We start from the raw sequence: 25,411 nt of genomic DNA, 5'->3' as shown, positions 1-25,411 counted from the left end.
AGATAGATAGAGAGAGAGAGAGAGAGAGAGAGAGAGAGGGAGAATTATCACAGCAGCTGGGTTATGAATATGTTATGTTAGGCGCCTTGTTCCTATCTCTCTGTCAAGTTGCCATTTCAAGATCTTCTACATCACAGTCCATGAATGAGTGCTGTTCTCAGCCCCCAAGCACACGGTCGTTTACTTCTAGACAGAACAGTGCTGTAATACCAACAAGATCGTTCCGCGTTAAAGAAGTCTTGCGTGTCATTTTAAGCGCTTGGGGCTGGAGTTGGATATTGAAATAGAAATATAAATAGAAATGTGTGGTGTACTTGTAGTTATGCAACATGTTCACCTTTGCTATTTTTCGTATAGAAGATTGTTTTAAAGGTTTTGTCTTTTATTATGGACCGGGAATTAATTACATCACTCACGTAATCTGAAGGTATGTTTGACTAGAAATACTGTTGTCGATATCAAAGATTTTTTAATCAAATTTAATCTTATAATAATTATTTAACGTTGAATAACGGGTACACTGATTTTGTTCTACGATATTTGTTTATTTCTAACTAGTTTTCGGGTTACTGGGCCAAGCTCAGGAAACAACTGACAAGCGTCTGCAAGGGACACTAGTTCTTAGCTAATTAAACATTGTAAGCAAAGATACAATCCACATGCACAGAATGTTGTGCACCAAACTTGTTTTTTAACGTTGAACTTACTTGAGGTAAACAAACACTTAGCTAAAGATCCCTAGCTAGCTATAAATGATCGTTTACAGCTGAGCACATCACCACTTTTAAGGTTCACATTACGCAGTCAACAGGACACATACCAAAGACTATCATGACACACACTGCTACACAAAATTAAATGATACTAGAAATTCATATTCCTTACCTTGCTTACCTCACAAACTTCAGAATTACAACAATATGACTTGTAACAATGTGTATTTTAATCGTGGTCTGTGTTTAATATCGAGCATTGCGTAAACCGTAATTTACAACGTAAAGCATGTTTGTTGCACAACATGTTGACTAGTGCTCAGTTAGACAGTTCCCAACCAATGTAACGACCTCACAAAATATGCCACCATAGCCATATAACCTGTAATATTGTAATAGTGTGTCTTTTAATTATTTTGTTTAAATTGTCAATTGCGTAAAGTGTAATTCACAATGTTAAAAAGCATGTTTGGCGCACAGCATAAACGAAGAGCGCTCAGTTTCACAGTTTGTCAAACGATGTCCTCACAAACATTAGCATTATAATCACATAATCTGTAATACTGTAAGGCTGTGTAGTTTAAATATTTATTACGCTTAGTTTTGTCTGTTGCGTAAAGTGTAATTTAAACGATAAAAAAACAAGTTTGGTGCACAAAATTCTGTGCAGGTGCATTGTATCTTTGCTTGTAATGTTTGGTTACCTAAAAACTAGTGTCCCTTGCAAATTCCAGTCAGTTATTTCATGCAGATGTCCCAATAAACCGAAAACTATCTAGAAATAAATATCAGTAGAATAAAAACAGTGTACTTGCTATTCAACCTTAAATATGGAACTGTTCTTCCAAGAAGTAACGGAAGAATCCATAAATCAGATTACAATAATTAATAAGACACTGAGTGATGGATTCGGACGTCATAATGTATACGGATTCTAATTGTTTCCGTAAGTATAACCTATTAGCTAATGCACTTTATTGTCTGTTGCGATTTTTCATGTTTAAATAAGTCTGTTTCGGTCTTGTAATAATCAGGTGCCCACAATGGATCATTTATCATCGAAACCAGCAACAAAATCACGGAGATTCCTCTTGGCAGTGGTCGGTGTTTCCAACATTCAAAAAAATGATTCAAATGGCTCTGAGCACTATGGGACTTAACTTCTGAGGTCATCAGTCCCCAAGAACTAAGAACTACTTAAACCTAACTAACCCAAGGACATCACACACATCCATGCCCGAGGCAGCATTTCGAACCTGCGACCGTAGCGGTCGCGCGGCTCCAGACTGTAGCGCCTAGAACCGCTCGGCCACTCCGGCCGGCTGTTTCCAACATTACTTTAAATTGTTGGTATCTGTGGAGTACCGCTTATCGAAGATCTTATTTATTTGCATACGTCTCGTATAACTCATTGGTGTGTGTGTGTGTGTGTGTGTGTGTGTGTGTGTGTGTGTGTGTGTGTGGAGTAGTTTCTGTGTCGGTAATTATGCTAGGAAGATAACGTATTTCGAGATCTAAGATCTCATGTTTTGCCAGCGTTGAGGATGTATAATGTTCTCATGGGTAAGCTGCTGGATTTGTGTGTCTTCTGGACAACTTATTTCGACAACGTTGCTCGTTTTCATCATCAGGTGCTTCCTGATTTATTAAAACATCAAGGGCTTTTTCTCCCGTCGGTGTTAGCAGGCCCATCGCCTTTGTTCCATACATTTTTGTATCCGATAACGGTAAACGTTTTAAGATTCTTTACTTACAATCAATTTCTCCTGAAGGAAGAGTCTGCGGTGGGCTTCAAAGGTCCTTAGCTGACCTCCGTTGGCGTCACGTCCCTGCAGGTATTCACTTAGTTAAAAACCTGCTGTCTATTGCTAGTTGTTAGTTATAAGGCAGAAGGGTAGTTTATAGCAAAAGCACAGTTGGGATCGACAATATTCCTGAGTGCATTACATGTTCCCACCGCTTGACGTACGAGTTTACGTCCAGCGTTATTGAACATGATCGTTTTCGTGGTCGATATGTTATGGTGAGAGGAGGCATAATGTTGCAAGGGCGCATACTGACCCATACATCCATGAACATGGGACACTCACCGGTCAACGCGTTGCCCCTGCCTGTCTTTTCAGACTCCATTTTTATCGATGGCAGCGAGCGACTGTATCGACCAGCGCAGATGCAGGAGCTCTTGGAACGAGAGGTTATTCAACGAACAATTTGGCCTGTCCGTCCCCCGCCTTAAATCCCGAGTATGTGTGAGGTGCGTTGACGAGATATATTGCGGCACGTCCAAATGCACCAAAGACCAACCGGCGGTTGTCAACCTTGCTGGTGGAGAAATCGAATGCCCTAACACAGCAACTCCTAACGAAACCTTTCGGACCGCATGCGAGCACGTTACAGAGCAATCAGTGTGGCCCGTGGCGATCAGAAACCCTATTAACAACGACGTCCTGCCTTTTGTAATGGCCAGGAGACCATTATGAATCGCGGTGGCTTCTCTGTAATTATTGTCTTTAAATAAAAATACCATTTCAGTTCAGCTCATTAGCTTATTTTTTCAGTTAGCTTATGTACTATACTATGGAAATTCTTTATATTCATGGTCCAAGTTTCATTAAGCTATGTCACCTGGCTGTGACACGTCATGTGAACGTAAATTTCGTCCTTGAATTCTGCACATCGATGTATTTGGTATATCTCAAGATAAGTAAGGAAACTTAAATTATACACCCCAGGTACGGAAGATGTATATTTGGTTACCTGTCGTAATACCCATAAAAAAATTCCGGGACAGTTTTGAGAGGAGGTGCTGAAAAAGTAATGATTTCGTTCTTTTTTTTTTTTTTTTAAGTGAGAGCTCTTCAAACATTTTATATTAAAAGATTAGTATTAACATTCTACAGATTCATTTTTCATGTCTACATATTTATTTCTCATCGTAGTCACCCTGCCAACGAACACATTTCTGCCAACGAGAGACCACTTGGTTGATACCGTCACTGTAGCATGTTTGACATGCGGCGCCGCGATTTCAGCTCTGCTTCATCACTATCAAAGAGACGTCCTCGAAGACGCTCTTTAAGTTTCGGAAACAGATGAAATCGGACGGGGCCATGTCGGGACAGTATGGAGGACAACCGATGACAGTGAGTAATAATAAAAATTTTAGGGTTTGCCGATGACATTGTAATTGTGTCAGAGGCAACAAACGACTTGGAAGAGCAGCTGAATGGAATGGACAGAGTCTTAAAAGGTCGTTACAAGATGAATGTCAATAAAAGCAAAACAAAGATAATGGGGTGTAGTCGAATCAAATCAGGCGATGCTGAGGGAATTGGAATAGGAAACGAAACACTTAAAGTGGTAGAAGGGTTTTCTTATTTGGGCAGGAAAATAACTGATGATCGTCGAAGTAGAGAGGATACAAAGTATAGCCTGGCAATGGCAATAACAGTGTTTCGGAGGAAAAGTAATTTGTTAACATTGGATTTAGATTTAAGTGTTAGGATGTCTCTTCTGAAATATTTGTATGGAATGTAGCCATGTAAGCAAGTGAAACATGGACGATAAATAGTTTAGACAAGAAGAAAATAGAAGTTTTTGAAATGTGGTGCTACAGAAGAATGCTGAAGGTCAGAAAGATAGATACTTAACTGATGAGGTGGTACTGAATAGAACTGGGGAAAAAGTAAATTTGAGGCACAACCTGAGTAGAAGATGACATCGACTGATAGGGCACATTCTGAGACATCAATGGATCACAAGTTTAGTATTAGAGGGAAGCGTGAAGGTAAAAATCGTAAAGGGAGACCAAGAGATGAATATAGTAAGCAGATTCAGAAGGACGTCGGTTTCAGCAGTTACTCAGAGATGAAGAAGCTTGCACAGGATCGAGTAGCATGGAGAGATGCATGAAACCAGTCTTCGGACTGAAGACCACAAAAACCGCAACAACGGTGTTACCGATAGCAGTTGTTTCTTTACCCTCTGGACAATCATAGTACTTGGCACCTTTACACAGAACTTCTCCCACCGTATCAAAGAGTAACAAAGCTCTGCGAACGTCCTGTAAAATCCAGGGCAAAATCTGCCTTACCTTCGCAGGTAAACTGCGTGTAAGACACATTACCACGACAGATATTACGATATACATGAGATTTCATTTCGGTGGAACTGGGTTATCACTGTTTCATCACCATGGGTGGAAATTACCCATTCAGTTGAAGAGACGCCTGGAAGCCGAAACATCGATTACAGACTCAGTATCCAGCTCCAAGTGCTTTAAAAACACAATTTGTCGTAAGACGCTATTAAATATATTCGTCTTACTATCTACATTTCTAACATTTAATGACCCAGTTAAGAACGACTGTGCCCTGCCTTTCTTACAACACTGCGACACATTCTCCTGTTAGCTGTATCTGTTTACAGCAACACGACATTCCACATTCCCGTCTCCGTGGCGTATTTTCCAAGTTAATCAATGATTTCACTCTCAAGGACGACCACTGAAGACTTGTCTCGCATGTCTGTCCTGTCGTGTCGTTCTAAGGCAGTTGTAGCAGTGTCCACAAGCAAGTATTCCGTCGTCCAAAGCATGCTGTTTGGGTTACAGCAATGCATGTACGTAATAACAGATAAGTGTTCCCCTACATTAAACGCATGATACTCATTACTCTTCAATAATGATCAGCAGGTACCAAGCACTTCGTATTCTTTTTATAAAATCTTAAGGTATCGGTATTTAGTGATGAATCTGCAAATCACTATAAAGTTCTGTGAATTATTACGTAAATGAGGCGCCAATCAGCGTATTGCTTAAGGAACGCACTTCTGTCCCCAATATATACACTCCTGGAAATTGAAATAAGAACACCGTGAATTCATTGTCCCAGGAAGGGGAAACTTTATTGACACATTCCTGGGGTCAGATACATCACATGATGACACTGACAGAACCACAGGCACATAGACACAGGCAACAGAGCATGCACAATGTCGGCACTAGTACAGTGTATATCCACCTTTCGCAGCAATGCAGGCTGCTATTCTCCCATGGAGACGATCGCAGAGATGCTGGATGTAGTCCTGTGGAACGGCTTGCCATGCCATTTCCACCTGGCGCCTCAGTTGGACCAGCGTTCGTGCTGGACGTGCAGACCGCGTGAGACGACGCTTCATCCAGTCCCAAACATGCTCAATTGGGGGACAGATCCGGAGATCTTGCTGGCCAGGGTAGTTGACTTACACCTTCTAGAGCACGTTGGGTGGCACTGGATACATGCGGACGTGCATTGTCCTGTTGGAACAGCAAGTTCCCTGGCCGGTCTAGGAATGGTAGAACGATGGGTTCGATGACGGTTTGGATGTACCGTGCACTATTCAGTGTCCCCTCGACGATCACCAGTGGTGTACGGCCAGTGTAGGAGATCGCTCCCCACACCATGATGCCGGGTGTTGGCCCTGTGTGCCTCGGTCGTATGCAGTCCTGATTGTGGCGCTCACCTGCACGGCGCCAAACACGCATACGACCATCATTGGCACCAAGGCAGAAGCGACTCTCATCGCTGAAGACGACACGTCTCCATTCGTCCCTCCATTCACGCCTGTCGCGACACCACTGGAGGCGGGCTGCACGATGTTGGGGCGTGAGCGGAAGACGGCCTAACGGTGTGCGGGACCGTAGCCCATCTTCATGGAGACGGTTGCGAATGGTCCTCGCCGATACCCCAGGAGCAACAGTGTCCCTAATTTGCTGGGAAGTGGCGGTGCGGTCCCCTACGGCACTGCGTAGGATCCTACGGTCTTGGCGTGCATCCGTGCGTCGCTGCGGTCCGGTCCCAGGTCGACGGGCACGTGCAACTTCCGCCGACCACTGGCGACAACATCGATGTACTGTGGAGACCTCACGCCCCACGTGTTGAGCAATTCGGCGGTACGTCCACCCGGCCTCCCGCATGCCCACTATACGCCCTCGCTCAAAGTCCGTCAACTGCACATACGGTTCACGTCCACGCTGTCGCGGCATGCTACCAGTGTTAAAGACTGCGATGGAGCTCCGTATGCCACGGCAAACTGGCTGACACTGACGGCGGCGGTGCACAAATGCTGCGCAGCTAGCGTCATTCGACGGCCAACACCGCGGTTCCTGGTGTGTCCGCTGTGCCGTGCGTGTGATCATTGCTTGTACAGCCCTCTCGCAGTGTCCGGAGCAAGTATGGTGGGTCTGACACACCGGTGTCAATGTGTTCTTTTTTCCATTTCCAGGAGTGTAAGTCAATGAGAAGAGGACGGATTAAACATTTCGTCCACACTGAGGTCACTGGAGATGGAGTACCACCTTGATAGAAGAATATGTGTTTTCTCTAGGTCGTAAGATGCAAATGCCGTGATGGTTCCTCAACCACGGCCACTGGCGAATTCCTTCCTCGATCCTTGCCTCTGTCTCTGATGACCTCAAAATCGATGTGGTGTTCATCTCTAAAAGTCATGAAATGTTGACTCGAATACAGCGTAATTCTTAAAATTTCCAAATAATTTTGTGTCCTGTGTTAATCTTCCCACACTTTCTGAGGGTGGCCGAGCGTTTCTAGACGCTTCAGTCCGGAACCGCGCTGCTGCTACAATCGCAGATTCGAATCCTGCCTCGGGCATGGATGTGTGTGATGTCCTTAGGTTAGTTAGGTTTAAGTAGTTCTAAGTCTAGGTGACTGATGACCTCAGATGTTAAGTCCCTTAGTGCTTAGAGCCATTTTTTCTTTCTGAGGGTGGCTGACCTACGTGTACTTCTCTAGACGCTTTTCCATAGTGAATTCGTTACAAACACAACTTAATTGAAAGTGAAATATAAAAGTCCATCATACCGTCCGTAACTGACAAGTGAAAGCGTGACTTAAGACTAGCTGTGATTCCGCAAGCCGCGCCTAAAACGAAACATGTGGGAAACTCGCAGTACAGACAATTAAAATATTTTGCATAATAATGTCGTTTCCCTCTTTCCGTATTCAGTTCGCAAACGGAATAAGAAAATAATGGCTTTCAGTAAATCCGTACGTGATCAACTTTCCAGATTTTACTGATATTTCGCGATATATATATGTAGAAATAGGTAATGTGTTACTCATCACATCTTAGAACTTCATTCTCGGAACATAGCGGTAAACTCTTCGTGATGCATAACGGCTGACTTGTAGCAAATTCCACTGTAGTTTGATAAACATCTCCGTCGCCCTCTTGTGCTAACTTTGCAAACTCGCGAGGAATTGTATACCTCTTCTTTTGATTTTCCCGACCTAGTAAGAATCCCAGATCGACAATAAGTACTTAAGAATCGGTTGAACGGTGTTTGCCGACCGATGTGGCCGAGCGGTTCTAGGCGCTTCAGTTTGGAGCTGCGCGATCGCTACAGTCGCAGGTTCGAATCCTGGCTCGGGCATGGATGTGTGTGATGTCCTTAGGCTAGTTAGGTTTAAGTAGTTCGAAGTTCTAGGGTACTGATGACCTCAGATGTTAAGTCCCATAGTGCTCAGAGCCATTTGAACCGTTTGAACGGTGTTTGTCTCACTCTGCCTCTTTCATAGACGAATTAGTTCTCCTTAGGATTCTTCTAACGAATCTCAGTCTGTCGTCTTTTCCTACGACAAGTTTAATGTGGCCGTTCAAACGGTTCAAATGCCTCTAAGCACTATGGGACTTAACATTTGAGGTCATCAGTCCCGTAGACTTAGAACTACTTAAACCTAAGTAACCTAAGGACATCACACACATCCATGCCCGAGGCAGGATTCGAACCTGCAACAGTAGCAGCAGCGCGGTTCCGGACTGAAGCCCCTAGAACCTCTCGGCCACAGAGGCCGGCTGTGGCCGTTCAGTTTAATCGTTATGTACTATGACATCATCCACGAACAATTTCACAGACCTTCCGACAGTGTAAACCAGATCATGACTACAAATATACCGAACATTCAATAGCACTTTGCAGTACGACTAACGTCAGTTACAGATCTAACTATTCCCCTCCGTACACGACTTTCGACTCATGTTTGTCAGGATAACAATGTGCCCTATGTCACAGTGACTTTTGTCAGCAGATTTCTCTATTTGCTGCCCGTATCGACGCTAATGTTATTCACCATTCCTGTCTGCTCCTCTTATGTATTTTCCTTTTGGTATAATGAATGATGCAGACTCTGGCGGTAGACCCTAAACGTAAGTAAATGTAACATATTGCGCACGGAAAAAAAAAAAATCCGCTACTGCACAACTACACTGTTGATAACAAATAGCTAGAAATAGTATCTACAGTAAAATGTCTGGAAGTTACTAACCAGAGAGACTTTAAGTGGAATGACCACTATAAAATAATAGCAGGAAAAGTAGATGCCAGACAGATTCATAGGAAGAATCTTAAGGAAATATAACTCATTCACGAAGGAAGTGGCTTACATGGCGTTTGTTCGACCGATTCTTAAGTTTCGTTCATCTATCTGGGATCCTTACCGGGTGGGTTGATAGAAGAGATAGAGAAGATCCAACGAAGAGTGGTATGTTTCGTCATGGGATCGTTTAGTCGGCCTGAAACAGTTACAGAGATGCTCAAAAAACTCCAGTGACAGACTTTACAAGAGAGGGATTGTGCGCCATGGAGAGGTTTACTGTTCAAATTTTAGGAGAGAACTTTCTACGAAGAGTCGGACAACATTACTTCCTCCTACATAAATCCCGCGAAATGACCATGGCGAGAAAATGTGAGGAATTAGTGCTAATACAGTGGCTTAACGACAATCATTCATCTCACGCACCATTCAAGAGTGGTACAGGGAAATGGGGAGTAGTTAGTGGTTCCAGAAGTACCCTCCACCACGCACCGTTAGGAGGCATGTGGTGTATGATGTAGTTGTAGAAGAAATGCCTAGGTGAATGGACACAAACTGGCTTGCCGTAACAAGAAACTATGGGAGTACAAATAAAAAAGATTAATTTAACTTACAAAGTGTCTACAAACATTTACAATAATAATAGTCTTTCGATAAATTCAAAATTAAGATGTTTCCTAGCAGTGATTCGCCGTGAAGCCATGTACTCAACAGAAAATCGGAACCTTGTTGTTACAGGATTACTAGAACTTCTGGAATGAAGAATATTGGGACCTCGAAGTACAGGAGGCAGTTAGTATAGAAGACGAGCGAACTAAGAACTAAGCCAGATAGGACCTCGGCGCCATCAGATAAACAAAAATTATATTCTTTGGTGTACCAGGGGAGGTTGACATCAAATACTGAAGTTTCTTGTGAACAATACAACCAAATTACGCTGTAGTTGTTGTGGTCTTCAGTCCGAGGACTGGTTTGATGCAGCTGTTCATGCTACTGTATCTTGTGCACGCCTCTTCATTTCTGAGTAACTACTGCAACCTACATCCTTTTGAATCTACTTACTGTATTCATCTCTTGGTCTCCCTCTACGATTCATCCAAAACGTTCCTCCAATACTAAACTGGTGATCCCTTGATATCTCAGAATGTTTCCTACCAATCGATGCCTTCTTCTAGTCACGTTGTGCCACAAATTTCTTTTCTCTCCAATTCTGTTCAGTACCTCCTCATTATTTACATGATCTACCCATCTAATCTTCAGCATTCTCAGTAGCACTATATTTCAAAGGCTTCTATTCCTTTCTTGTCTTAACTGTTTATCGTCCAGGTTTCACTTCCATACAAGGCTATACTCAATATACAAATAGTTTCAGAAAAGATTTCATGACACTTAAATCGATACTCGATGGTGATCAAACTCTCTTCTTCAGAAACGCTTTTATTGTCATTGCCGGTCTACATTTTATATCGTCTCTACTTCGACCATCATCAGTTATTTTGCTGCCCAACTAGCAAAACTCATCTACTTTAAATGTCTCATTTCCTAATCTAATTCCCTCAACATCACCTGATTTTATTAGACTGTATTCCATTATCTTCGTTTTGCTTTGGTTGATTTTCCTCTTACATCCTCCTTTCAAGACACTGTCCATTCCATTCAACTGCTCCTCCAAGGTCTTTGTTGCCTCTTACAGAGTTACAATACAATTTCATCGGCAAACCTCAAAGTTTTTGCTTCTCTTCCCTGGATTTTAATTCCTACTCTAAATTTTTCTTTTATTTCCGTTACTGCTTGCTCAATGAGCAGACTGAATAACATCGGGGACTGCCTACAATCCTCTCTCACTCCCTTCTCAGCCACTGCTTCCCTTTGATACCCCTCGACTCTTATAACTGCCATCTGGTTCCTGTACAAGTTGCACACCTGATACCCTCATAATTTCAAAGAGAGTATTCCAATCATCATTATTAAAAGATTTCTCTAAGTCTACAAATGCTATAAACGTAGGAGTGCCTTTCCTTAACCTATCTTCTATGAGAAGTCGTAGAGTCAGTACTGCCTCGCGTGTTCCTACATTTCTCCGGAATCTAGGTTGATCTCCGCGAGATCGGCTTCAACCAGTTTTTCAATTCTCCCCTAAAGAATGACTTATTAAACTGATAGTTCGGTGATTTTTACACTTGTCAGCACATGCTTTCTTTGGAAAATACGCTATATAAAAAAAATGGTTCAAATGGCTCTGAGCACTATGGGACTCAACATCAGAGGTCATCAGTCCCCTAGAACTTAGAACTACTTAAACCTAACTAACCTAACGACATCACACACATCCATGCCGAGGCAGGATTCGAACCTGCGACCGTAGCAGTCGCGCGGTTCCGGACTGAGCGCCTAGAACTGCTAGACCACCGCGGCCGGCTACGCTATATAAATGAAGTTCAAAGTGACCTGGAAAGCGTGAGAATACACGAAACAGAGATTTACAAAAGAGCACCTTTCAGGCAACATACTGAGGCTGTCATACGTTTCTAGCCCAGAATTAGACCCAGGACGATCAGGGAGTGGAGTGAAAAATGTAACAAATTACTATAATCAAACAATATTGGACAAGTATAGATACTAGGAGGAAAGAAGGTGATCCGAGTTAATGTGGTTCTTAGATGTCAAAACGAAAAAGGCAAGCTCCACATCAGAAATATCCGGCGAGTATCTGACTGCTAGACGGAAGAGTGTATACTTGTGGTTAGCTGACGAGTTTCTTCCTCATGCCGTCGTTCAAAGAGGATTCGTGACCGCACAGGTGTGACTTTACAACCGAGAGGGCGTCGGCATACTCAAAGGCGGTGTTTCTCTGCCTTATCTTGTGCCGGCGGATGGGGTCTCGTCTCTGACAATCAGAAACAAACGTCGCCAGGAGATAAGGACCAGTGTTCTCGCTGAGGCGGATGCGGAACCCGCCGACAAACTGTTCCAACAGGCGGGCCCCAAAGGCGTACCTGAATAGTTGAACGGCGAGGCGTTAAAATGGTGCCTGCTTCCATGGACATGTCGGAAAAAGAGTATGTAGACGGGATTCCACATGGAAATATCTAGAAAACTGCAAATCTTTAGCCTTTTCTGGTTGGAGGGGGGGGGGGGGGGGGGGGCTGGGGAGGGGATGTGGAGGGATCATCAGTCTTCTGACGTATGATGGGTTCAAATGGTTCTGAGTACTATGGGACTTAACTTCTGAGGTCATCAGTCCCCTAGAACTTGGAATTACTTAAACCTAACTAACCTAAGGACATCACACACATCCATGCCCGAGGCAAGATTCGAACCTGCGACCGTAGCCGTCGTGCGGTTCCAGACTGTAGCGCCTAGAACCGCTCGGCCACCTCCGCTGGCCGTATGATGGGCCCTGCCACGAATTCCTCTCCTGTGCCAACCTCTTCACCTCTGAATAACACATCAACTCAATGTCGGCAATTATGTAGAGTACACTGACGGAAAGAAATCTCAACACGAAGAAGGAGTAGTGCGACATAAACGAAAGTTGTTAGGTGTGTTTCTACACATGAAAACGATGTCTATTCAGATTTCGCGCCGGCTGCATAAAAGTAGCGCTGCTAGCGCCACTATGAGGACGCAAATTAGTTTTGCTTTAAATACACGCTGCAATAGACGTAAGCGTTAGTTACCTTTGAGACTGGACGTGGTGAATTGCTGTTAGCCAAGAACGTCTTTAAGGTGACAAAGACGCCATTATCAGCATCTCTCTGAATTTGAACAAAGTCGTGTAATAGGGCTACGAGAAGCTGGATGTTCCTTCTGCGATTCTGCACAAAGGTTTCATAGGAATGCAGCCACTGAACATGATTGCTGTCAGCAGTGGTCACTACCGAGAGGCAAGACCCTCGTGTTCGTTGTATGGTTCAGACGCTTCGTACAGCATCCACAGCAGCAAATCTGAGCAGCAGTTGGCAATACAATGACACAACGAACTGTTATAAATCGGGTACTTCAAGGACAGCTCCGAGCGAGACAGCGTGCACTTGCTGTCCCAGTGGTGTCAGGTGAGAGATCATTGGACAGCAGTGTGTTTCCTGATGAAAGCTGGTTCTACCTCAGTGCCAGTGATTGCCGTGTTGTGGATAGAAGGAGACCAGTTGAAGGCCTGCAACTAATCAGTCTGCGTGCTAGACGAGTAGACCTACACTTGGAGTTATGGTCGGGGTTGCGATTTCATAAGACAGCTGGAGCACTCTTGTGGTGCGTGGGATAACCATGAGAGTGGTCCTGCTTCCACGCACCGTCGCTACAAACAAAATTGTACGTCAGTCTGGTGATTCGACCTATGGTGCTGCCATGCATGAACAGTATTCCAGGGGGTGTTTTCCAACAGAACAATGCTCCCCCAAATACCGCTGTTGTAACTCAACATCCCATACAGGGTGTTGACGTGTTGCCTAGGCCCGCTCAATCACCAGATTTGTCTCCAAACACGCAAGTGTCGAACGACAACTCCAGCGTCATCCATAAGCAGCATTAACCATCCCTATACTGACCGACCAAGTGCAACAGGCATGGAACTCTATCCCACAAACTGACGTACCGCAACTGTTAAGACACAATGTATGTATGTTTACATGCTTTCACTCCACATTCAGGCCGTTACACTGCTGATTAATGTACCAGCAGCCGGCCGAAGTGGCCGTGCGGTTAAAGGCGCTGCAGTCTGGAACCGCAAGACCGCTACGGTCGCAGTTTCGAATCCTGCCTCGGGCATGGATGTTTGTGATGTCCTTAGATTAGTTAGGTTTAACTAGTTCTAAGTTCTAGGGGACTAATGACCTCAGCAGTTGAGTCCCATAGTGCTCAGAGCCATTTGAACCATTTGAATGTACCAGCATCTCAAATTCCCAATGACGTATTTGGCGCTTATATTAACCTGAGTTCTTGTAATGTTAGTCACTTAAGTGTGTTAATGTACGGAAAGTTCTGGTTGGGAATTACGAATTATTTAGGAATAAAGGAGACGACTGACCGAAAGGCAGAAGTGTTGCGTTGCCGATAGGTACACAAACAAAAGTCGACTGAGCACAATGCAGGGGGAGAAGGGTGTGCATTTGAATGAGTGTGTGTGTGTTTGTGCGCATGATTTTCCTAGAAGCTTGAAAAAGGAAGTTCATTCCGAAAGCTAGCAAAGCTCCGTCCTTTTCTGTGGCAGAGCTTCTGCCGTCCGGTGAGTCGTCTCCTTTACTCATAAATAATTTGTAATAATTAAATACTTTACAAACGTATTCCTGAAATTTCATTACCCTAAAGTAATTATTTATTGGTGTCACGAATTTTTTTCCGTCAGTGTATATAGCCCAGTCACCGTCTTCCCTTAGAATTCTTGCCCTCCACAGCATTCTTGAGTACCCCGGAAGTTATACTCTGATGTCTTAGCACATGTCCGATCATTCTGTCCCATCGTCTTATCAGGATTTTCCACATATTCCTTTCCCCACTGATTACGTGGAGGATCTCCCCATTTCTTATCAGTCCACCTAATGTTCAGCATCCTTCTAAAGTATTAAATTTCAAATTCTTCGATTACCTTTTCAGAGTGTCCTACAGTCCATAATTCACTCCCATACAATGATCCAAAACGTACATCCTCAGCCGGCTTTGGTGGCCGAGCGGTTCTAGGCGCTACAGTCTGGAACCGCGCGATCACTACGGTCCATTGCAGGTGTCCTCGTCGTTCTAGGTCTTCCCCAGCCGCGAGTCATAGGCTGGAATGTTCCGTGCTCTGTAAGACGCCGATCACTTGCCTCGAACGTCTTCCTGTCGGGACACCTTCGTTCTGGAAATCTGTCTCGATACAAACGTACCGCGCCACGGCTATTGCCCCGTGCTAATCCATTCATCAAATGGGCATCTGCCAACTCTGCATTTGTAATCATTGCACTGACTGCAAAACCATGTTCGTGATGAACACTAACCTGCTGATGCTACGTACTGATGTGCTTGATGCTAGTAATGTAGAGCAATGAGTCGCATGTTAACACAAGCACCGAAGTCAACATTACCTTCCTTCAATTGGGCCAACTGGCGGGAATCGAGGAAGTACAGTACATACTGAGGAAAGTAAAATGAGCTCTAACATGGAAATTGAGCGTTTCCGGACACAGGTCCACATAACATCTTTTCTTTATTTGTGTGTGAGGAATGTTTCCTAAAAGTTTGGCCGTGCCTTTTTGTAACACCCTGTATATGTACACCCAAAAACTTAGTATGCTCTACGCTGGCTACTGACTTCTTTTGATGTGTTATGTTTATTGAAGGAATTATTCTTTTTGCAGCAGAAAATTGGATGTACTGTGTTTTTTCAAAGTTCAGAACAAGCCCATTCGCAGAAAACCAATGAATAACTTTTCCAAAGACTTTATTTGTATCATTTTTTATCGGACTTTCTTTTACTGGATTAATAATTATGCTTGTATCATCAGCAAAGAGTGTCAGTTCAGCATCTTGTTTCACACAAGAAGGGAGGTCATTCACATATATCAAGAACCCATGATCTAACCTTGTGGAACACCTAATGTAATTTCACCACAGTTAGATGAAGTGGCAAACTCCTTTGAATCACTTGAAGCATATAAAGAGACTTTTTGCTTCCTGTTGTGTAGATATGACTTAAACCACACGTATGCTGTTCCATTTATAAAGTGAGCACACCATGTATCACTGCTTTATTACGTTGCTAAAAATGAACAGATCACTTGTGAAAAAATATTCCCTGATGGCAAGGTTCGGATAGAGCCCTTGATCAGAACATAATCCAGATGAAACATAATTCCCATGATAGTAAAAGCACAGCATATACGAGACACTAAGAGAAGTCATGTATATTCTGTGCTTGTACTTCCATGGCAATTACATTTCATTTGGCAGTTGTACTGGTATTGGGTTACGTCGAAACTCGTCAGTAAATATAATTTTTAACAAGTGAGCTATTGATTTCAGTGACCTAATAAAATTGTGACACAGGACGTGCTCGAAGTTTATCATTAATTTCATTTCTTTTATTCCTGCTTAGTTTCTTCTTTCTTTCCCTTATGCCCACTCCATACTTTGTGCTCATCAGACCATTCCATGCAGAAGGTCATGTAATTCTTCCTCACTTTCACTGGCAGTAGTAATGTTACCATCCAATCTTATAAATTGTACCCTATCACCCAGAATTTTAATCCCTCTCCTGAAGTTTTCTTTTATTTTCGTCGCTGCTTCTTCTACTGCCAGTCTCTATTGAAACGTTGGGAATGCAAATGGAAGACTACAGAGTAGTCCGACACACTGAGAAAATTCTCCACAGAATACTTTACAGCAGGCTATGGAGGAAAACAGAAGCAAATATCAGTGAAACACTAGTTTTAGGAATGTTCTCGGAACAAGGAAGATGACTATCCTGTCCAGGTTCAAAAATGGTTCAAATGTCTCTGAGCACTATGGGACTTAACATCTGAGGTCATCAGTCCCCTAGAACTTAGAACTACTTAAACCTAACTAACCTAAGGACATCACACACATCCATACCCGAGGCAGGATTCGAACCTGCGACCGTAGCGGTCGCGCGGTTATGGACTGAAGCGCCTAGAACCGCTCGGTCCCACCGGCCGGCTATCCTGTCCAGTTCTTAGAACAAAAATGTGCCGACCAATAAATAGATGTCTTTGCCTGATTTATAGATTATGAAATGTCAACAAAGTCAGCCGCCATCTGCAAAGGAAAACCTTTATTTCGTTCACATTATATGTTTTGAAAGTTTAAGCTATGATCTTCAGAATTCAAATAGGCTCAGACCATTGGTAAGCCAACACATAAATAAGAACCGGATAGTAGTTTTCTACAGAGGATTGGCAAAAAACACGTATATAAAGCAAAACGAATGTACGAAGACTGAACAACAGAAGTAAAACAGGTTTGTTAAAAGAAATCTAAAATAGTTAAGTTTGAGAGCCATAACATACCTTCGTTGCAGAATCAATCTCAAGCTTAACTATTTTACTTTTGTTTTAACGAACCTGTTTTAGTGCTGCTGTTCAATCTTTTTACATTTGTTTTAACATACTTGCTTTACATATGTATTTTTTCCTGATCTTTTGTAGAAATGCCGTCCGATTCTTATTTTGACGTTGGCTTACCAGTTAAAGTTTTTCTTTTCTGAAGATGACATTTTAAACTGTTGAAACCAGTAAAGTGAACCAAATAAAGGTTTTCTTGTGCAGCTGACGACTAACTTTTTATCTATGTTGAAAAATTCTCCAGCTGCTGTACTACATCTGTGAACAAAATCACTATGATGCGTCATTTGTCAATTCTGGTGTACCACATCGCTGGTGCTCTGCTTAAATCCATTCCGCTCGACAGAAATATATCGACAGAATTTGAGACACTGCCTATTTGGCTTTCGTATCGGGATTTTCGCTCGACGTTTCTTTAACGACTTGCCTAACGTTTCGCCAGCACGAATGGCTGACAGTCTCATAGATCCACCCACCATTGCTGGTGACGAACTAGAGTCGATCCGTGGCCGAAGATTATACAGTCTGTACTCTTAGCACAGAACTCCGAGAGGGCGTTTCTTTGATCAATATGTGTGTAGCTGCTCCACTGTTACTTTCAACGATCGTTCATTGCGGCACGGGAATCCAGAACCAATTATCTTGAGGTTTCCTTGTTTCTTGCTAAAAGCCATTACCATATTTATAAATTTCAACGACTTTCCTGAACAGACAGGCATTCTAGCGTGCCACTCTTCGTTTTGGAGCTTCTCCACCCTCCTCCCCCCCCCCCCCCCTCCACCGCCACGCCCCCACTTAAGATCAGTAACCAAGAACTGCTCGAGTACGTGTTTTGTAAGTTATTTTTTCGAGGATGAATTACATAATTACATTTCATTACAGCTCTCCCCATGAATCTCAGTTTGATTGTTCTACAACTTTTTTAAGTGGCCGTTGCATTAAGTTGTATTAAGGTTGTTACTGTTTCCGAAGATTTATAGCCAACAGCGTAGTCCAGTCAAACAGGAAGCCTATTTATGAGCCGTATGTAGCTTTTATTTATGTTCAGGGTCAACTGCCAGTCCTGCCTCAGTCTTGGTTTCGCTGCAGATTTCTGGTGTTGCGATGTTGGACTCTGGGGGTCTACAGCAAAGTCCACCTTGTAGCTCATCTCCTAAGTGGTACAAGGTGTTCAAGTTGGAACTCTGGGCACACCAGTCCGTTTCAGGAACGTTACTGTTTATAAACCGTTGCCTAATATGTTTTAAATGGCTCGAAGCACTATGGGACTTAACATCTGAGGTCATCAGTCTCCTAGAACTACTTAAACCTAACTAACCTAAGGACATCGCACACATCCACGCCCGAGACAGGATTCGAACCTGCGACCGTAGCAGCAGCGCAGTTCCGGACTGAAGCGCCTAGAACCACTCGTCCACAGCGGCCGGCCTTTGCCTCACAGATGCTATTTTATGACAGAGTGAATTGCCATGCTGACATAAAGTCATCATCTCCGATGTGTTTCTATACCGTAAGCAGTAAATAATTCTTTACAATGTGTTCCTGTCCTTCCGAATTTAGTGTTTCCATAAGGGGAATAACGAGACTACAACTTAACCATTAAAGGCATCCCCAGATCAAAGTGGAAGTCTTCGTTTTCTGCATTGGTAGATTTGAACATGAAAGTCCAAACAGGCGCTTTAGTGGAGCCTGAAAGCTGCTGGCGCCGAATGCGTAGCAAAGTGACAGACAAGTGGATCCCGAGACAGAGCAGCGGGCGCAGGATGGTGTCATTAGGAGCGGCATTGTTTGTGGAAGCAAGTGGGGCGCCTGGCGCCGGCTAACCTTGGCCGTGACGTCATGAGGCTGGGAGTGCCGCGGTGTGTCGATTGCCGCTCGCCGCGACCCATCCACCCGTGCAGTCACCGCCGAAGACCTACAGCGCTAAACGGAACCATTGTGGGTGCAGCACAGGGTAAAACGCAGCATATGGGAGATAAACGACGTATATGTTTCTCTCGTTACCTTGTGGTGGAAAATTTTCACTGCCAGTATTTGGCCGGCAAATGAATGAAATGTATTGGAATAAATTCCAGACCTCTATGCAGTGAGAGCAAGAGTCACTGTTGATGGCGATCCGCCCGTCGGAAGAGGCATTTAAGCTCGGTAGCCCCTTTGGTGCTATTCGAGGGTGTGGGCTATGTGCCGGCATCATTATAGTAATTCTCGTTTATTAACAGACACTAGGACATCACACATCAATAGTAATATACAAGTGAGGTAGACTTGTTACATAGGAGGAGTTTATTTTGTAGTGTTGGCAGAAGAGCCAACACTGTGTTTCTAGAGGAGGCCGAAATGCACGCGTTTAATTACACGCTGACTGGCGTGAGGTCTGGAACAGGACAATATCTTGAGAATTGCAAATAAAGTACGTAGATGATGTAATACTTAACTTTAATCCACAATTGTAGAACATCTCTCTTGATGATACATGATGTTGTTGTTGTTGTGGTCTTCAGTCCTGAGACTGGTCTGATGCAGCCCTCCATGCTGTGCAAGCTTTTTCATCTCCCAGTACCTACTGCAACCTACATCCTTCTGAATCTGCTTAGAGTATTCATCTCTTGGTCTCCCTCTACGATTTTTACCCTCCACACTGCCCTCCAATACTAAATTGGTGATCCCTTGATGCCTCAGAACATGTCCTACCAACCGATCCCTTCTTCTGGTCAAGTTGTGCCACAAACTTCTCTTCTCCCCAATTCTATTCAATACTTCCTCATTAGTTATGTGATCTACCCATCTAATCTTCAGCATTCTTCTGTAGCACCACATTTCGAAAGCTTCTATTCTCTTCTTGTCCAAACTATTTATCGTCCATCTTTCACTTCCATACATGGCTACACTCCATACGAATACTTTCAGAAATGACATCCTGACACTTAAATCAATACTGGATGTTAACAAATTTCTCTTCTTCAGAAACGCTTTCCTTGCCATTGCCAGTCTACATTTTACATCCTCTCTACTTCGACCATCATCAGTTATTTTGCTCCCCAAATAGAAAAACTCCTGTACTACTTTAAGTGCCTCATTTCCTAATCTAATTCCCTCAGCATCACCCGACTTAATTAGACTACATTCCATTATCCTTGTTTTGCTTTTGTTGATGTTCATCTTATATCCTCCTTTCAAGACACTGTCCATTCCATTCAACTGCTCTTCCAAGTCCTTTGCTGTCTCTGACAGAATTACAATGTCATCGGCGAACCTCAAAGTTTTTATTTCTTCTCCATGAATTTTAATACCTACTCCGAATTTTTCTTTTGTTTCCTTTACTGCTTGCTCAATATACAGATTGAACAACATCGGGGAGAGGCTACAACCCTGTCTTACTCCCTTCCCAACCACTGCTTCCCTTTCATGTCCCTCGACTCTTATAACTGCCTTCTGGTTTCTGTACAAATTGTAAATAGCCTTTCGCTCCCTGTATTTTACCCCTGCCACCTTTAGAATTTGAAAGAGAGTATTCCAGTCAACATTGTCAAAAGCTTTCTCTAAGTCTACAAATGCTAGAAACTTCTTCTAAGATAAGTCGTAAGGTCAGTATTGCCTCACGTGTTCCAGTGTTTCTACGGAATCCAAACTGATCTTCCCCGAGGTTGGCTTCTACTAGTTTCTCCATTCGTCTGTAAAGAATTCGTGTTAGTATTTTGCAGCTGTGACTTATTAAACTGATAGTTCGGTAATTTTCACATCTGTCAACACCTGCTTTCTTTGGGATTGGAATTATTATATTCTTCTTGAAGTCTGAGGGTATTTCGCCTGTTTCATACATCTTGCTCACCAGATCTTGTCAGGACTGGCTCTCCCACGGCCGTCAGTAGTTCCAATGGAATATTGTCTACTTCGGGGGCCTTGTTTCGAAACAGGTCTTTCAGTGCTCTGTCAAACTCTTCACGCAGTATCATATCTCCCATTTCATCTTCATCTACATCCTCTTCCATTTCCATAATATTGTCCTCAAGTACATCGCCCTTGTATAGACCCTCTATATACTCCTTCCACCTTTCTGCTTTCCCTTCTTTGCTCAGAACTGGGTTTCCATCTGAGGTCTTGATATTCATACAAGTCGTTCTCTTTTCTCCAAAGGTCTCTTTAATTTTCCTGTAGGCGGTATCTATCTTACCCCTAGTGAGATAGGCCTCTACATCCTTACATTTGTCCTCTAGCCATCCCTGCTTAGCCATGCTTCACATAATAAATATCAATTGAATACGGCGCCTTGCTAGGTCGTAGCAAATGACGTAGCTGAAGGCTATACTAACTATCGTCTCGGCAAATGAGAGCGTATCGGTCAGTGTAGCTTCGCTAGCAAAGTCGGCTGTACAACTGGGGCGAGTGCTAGTACGTCTCTCTAGACCTGTCGTGTGGTGGCGCTCGGTCTGCAATTGCTGACAGTGGCGACACGCGGGTCCGCCGTATACTAACGGACTGCGGCCGATTTAAAGGCTACCACCTAGCAAGTGTGGTGTCTGGCGGTGACACCACATACTTGTTTAAATATTGTATTATGGCAGGTTAAATGTAACTACGCGTATTTCTATTGTGTCTCGGAGCTCTGGCTGATCCCTGTGTTTCATGACGATCCACTCCCTATAATGAACAGAACAAGAAAGGTACCACCCACACATAAGATCTAGTTTTAAGAGCAGGATGGATGGGGAAGGAGGAGGAGCTTGTTCCTTGGCCGAAGCACAGCGACCAATTTTCGTCCGAAGCGCTTGGGCGAGTTCATTTGTTCGTTCGGATGGGGAGGCCCTTTCAGCTGGTCGGCGATGACAGAATCGAAGCGCACGCCCTGCGATGTTTCTCAAACGATTTTAGAAAAGAATTGCAATGAAAAATTGAGGTCTCTATGATTTTGCGTTTGGTGCAGTTTACATAACATGTTACTGCGTATGAAATTTAGCTAACATACTGAATATTTCTTTAGACTTGGGTGCAGGACAATATCTGTCACCAATCTCGAGAAAATTGATCTGACATAGCACGCTGATTTGCGATCGTTCCACGTCAGCGATAAAGCCAGACTAAAATATTTCTTAAAATGTTTGAGATACTGAAACGAAAAATAATAGCACGCATGAAAAGAGTACTTTGCCGTATGGTTATTGCGCAAAACTTCATTATCTACAGTGTTATTCTACTAACTACAGACTTCTTCGGTGAAACAATGTAATTTTTAAGGGCCATCGATAGCTAGCGAAATGAGAAATTCTGTGTTTTTTTTTTTACTGAGGATGTGCTTTTGTGTGTGATACAACCTTATTTTTCCTCAGTTCTTCACTTAATAAACTTAATAAGCCGTTGTTTCAAAATTCTGTCGGAATCACGTCTGCAAAACATTTTAGTGAAGTGGTATTGTGTAAACTGAGCTGCTTTTTGGCAAAAGAAGCAAATTTTAATGTGGCATGAAGAGAAATATGTTTCCCTTCTCTTCGTCCATAACACACACACCCAACTCTACACCGTACAAGCACTCATGACAGCCATCCACAGGACACAGATACAAACTTGACACTTAATAACAGGTCGGAGGAAGGCAATGGCAACCACCACCAGTAGGACGTTTCCTAGAACAGCGATATAAGATTCCCGCCTCTGCTGTCCTATCCTCATTCCGCAGGACCACTTTCACTTGAATTAATTTTATAACTGTCTGCAGTTGCGATACACATTGAAATACCCACGACAAGGTACTGTAGAGACCGCTAGAGGAACAAAAATGAAGTGGCGTGGCCCCTCCCTAACAAGGTGTTGAGCCACAAAACTTACTTTTTCTAAGTAACTAAATTATGACAAGAAAGAATGTCAGTATAGACTTCTATACTATATCGACGCTCTTTGTCGACAATACTGACGTTTATTGCCAACCTGGACTAGAGCATAGATTCTACACTCTTTGGCTGAAATTCTTTGTATGCTTTGTAGTTTTTAACGGTATTGTTTTTTGACAGTTAGTCTGTCATATACGTCTTTGTAAGCCTGAACATACAAGTTGTTAACAGCTAAGAGTCATCTACTGTAGACTATTGCATTTTTATGGTTCATAGTGTTTTCAAGGTTATTGAGTTTATGCACGCTATTATGGTGCTCTATCCTGTTTGAATTTTATTATTTTTGATCCGTCGATGTACAGCTTTGCAATTACTTTCCAGACGATTGTTCTTCACGCATGTGTTCACTTATTCTAAAAAGCTTGTCTGTGTACGCTACATATTTTTTTCTTTTTTGTTTTGTTTTACAGTCCTCCGTGATGAAGGTTGATAAAACTGCAACAGGTTGAGATTAAAGGCGTTTACGTAATGCTGGAGGCTCAAAGTACTATTCTTCAAATACTTGGCAGCCGTAAATAGTTATGAACAAAAATTTCTGACAATTGAAGGTTTGTCACTACCCCTCGTAGACAAGCTACCTCAAGTATTTATTCTTTCGTTGATGGACAAAATTTCACGGTTTCGTATGGTCACAAACACTAAAACATAATTTCTTCTACCACTTGACGAAAGTTTCCAGGCGATATGCTCAAACGCATGTGTAGGTCTGGTAACCCGGCTGATGTAACGTACTTTTTATGATGGTGTACTGGAGGACGTGAGGTTAAAGTTCCTATACAGTCATCTTTATTTAGGTTGAAGTGTACCGCTTCGGGCATAGTAACAAAGACCCGCCTAGTAGAACTATATCTAAGTTTCTTCTGTCCCGCAGAATACGGCAAATTTCGCTGTAAGTGTGTCCTTTGACTGGCCGTTTCAGGTTCTTCGTCCCACCAAACTTCGTTACTCCTGAGACGCGCCTCCTTTTCTCATATAAAAAAACTCATGTTACTTTCAAAATCTTTCCAGACTAATGTTTACTTTGCGAGTATCTTCAGAACTCTCAAGTCTCTGTCCATTTTGGTTGGAAATTACCTGGTCTCCAGACATACTCGCCTGTTGTACTCTATCGTTTACTCTGGAGATTAATGAAAAATATGGTCGTTCCTTCCACAACTACAATGTGACCGACTGAGGTGTCATTTTCTGGCAAGATATTTTCTTTCTAGTCTCCAGAGCTCCGCGTTTTTCAAGGTACTGTAAGGATTTCTATGTTTTCTTCATTTTTCAATAAACTTTCTTCGAGAAAGCAATTACGCTATTGCTCCACCCCTAATGACGTCGATGTTGATGGGTCGTTACGGTAATTTCAGGAGGGTCGTGGCTGGGGGACGTTTGTTATGACACAGGAATGAAATACTCTGCCGTTCACCATACAGCGACATATAAACTGAGGTGACAAAAGTCATAGGATAGCCGTATGCACATATACACATGGAGGCAGTATCGCGTACACAAGGCATAAAAGGTCAGTGCATTGGCGGAGCTGTCATTTATACTCAGGTGATTCTTGCGAAAAGGTTTTTGACGTGATTACGACCGCATGTCGGGAATTAACAGGCCTTGAACGCGGAATGGTAGTTGGAGCTGGACTCATGGGACATTCCATTTCGGAAATGGTTAGGGGAATCAATATACCGAGATCCACAGTATCATGAACATGCCGAGGAAACCAAATTTCAGGCATTACCTCTCACCACATACAACGCAATGGCCAACGGCCTTCATTTAACGACCAAGAGCAGCTTTGTTTGCATAGTGTTGTCAGTGCTGACTGACACGGAACACTGCGTGAAATAACAGCAGCAATCAATGTGGGACGTACGACGAACGTATCCATTAGGACAGTGTGGTCTATGGCAGCGGACGACCGACCCAAATACTCGTACCTTTGCTAACAGCACGACATCGCCTTCAGCGGCTCTCCTGGGCTCGTGACCATGTCGGTTGGACCCTAGATGACTGGGAAACGGTGGCCTCGTCAGATGAGTCCCGGGCTCTCCTGGGCTCGTGACCATGTCGGTTGGACCCTAGATGACTGGGAAACCGCGGCCTCGTCAGATGAGTCCCAGGCTCTCCTGGGCTCGTGACCATGTCGGTTGGACCCTAGATGACTGGGAAACGGTGGCCTCGTCAGATGAGTCTCGGGCTCTCCTGGGCTCGTGACCATGTCGGTTGGACCCTAGATGACTGGGAAACCGCGGCCTCGTCAGATGAGTCCCGGGCTCTCCTGGGCTCGTGACCATGTCGGGTGGACCCTAGATGACTGGGAAACCGCGGCCTCGTCAGATGAGTCCCGGGCTCTCCTGGGCGCGTGACCATGTCGGTTGGACCCTAGATGACTGGGATAC

At 43.5% G+C, this 25,411-nt stretch overlaps 1 protein-coding gene across 2 annotated transcripts in view; it reads right to left on the bottom strand.

Moving 5' to 3' along the window:
• The window catches only part of LOC124619428, a 434,008-nt gene that overhangs the window by 212,217 nt on the left and 196,380 nt on the right, over nucleotides 1-25,411 (bottom strand). The gene's annotated exons all lie outside the window — the stretch shown is intronic.

Source organism: Schistocerca americana, chromosome 6 (genome assembly GCF_021461395.2).
Source record: "Schistocerca americana isolate TAMUIC-IGC-003095 chromosome 6, iqSchAmer2.1, whole genome shotgun sequence".
In the NCBI taxonomy this organism is placed as follows: domain Eukaryota; kingdom Metazoa; phylum Arthropoda; class Insecta; order Orthoptera; family Acrididae; genus Schistocerca; species Schistocerca americana.
The sequence above is the reverse complement of the archived record's forward strand: the minus strand, read 5'-3'. Positions and strand labels throughout refer to the sequence as shown.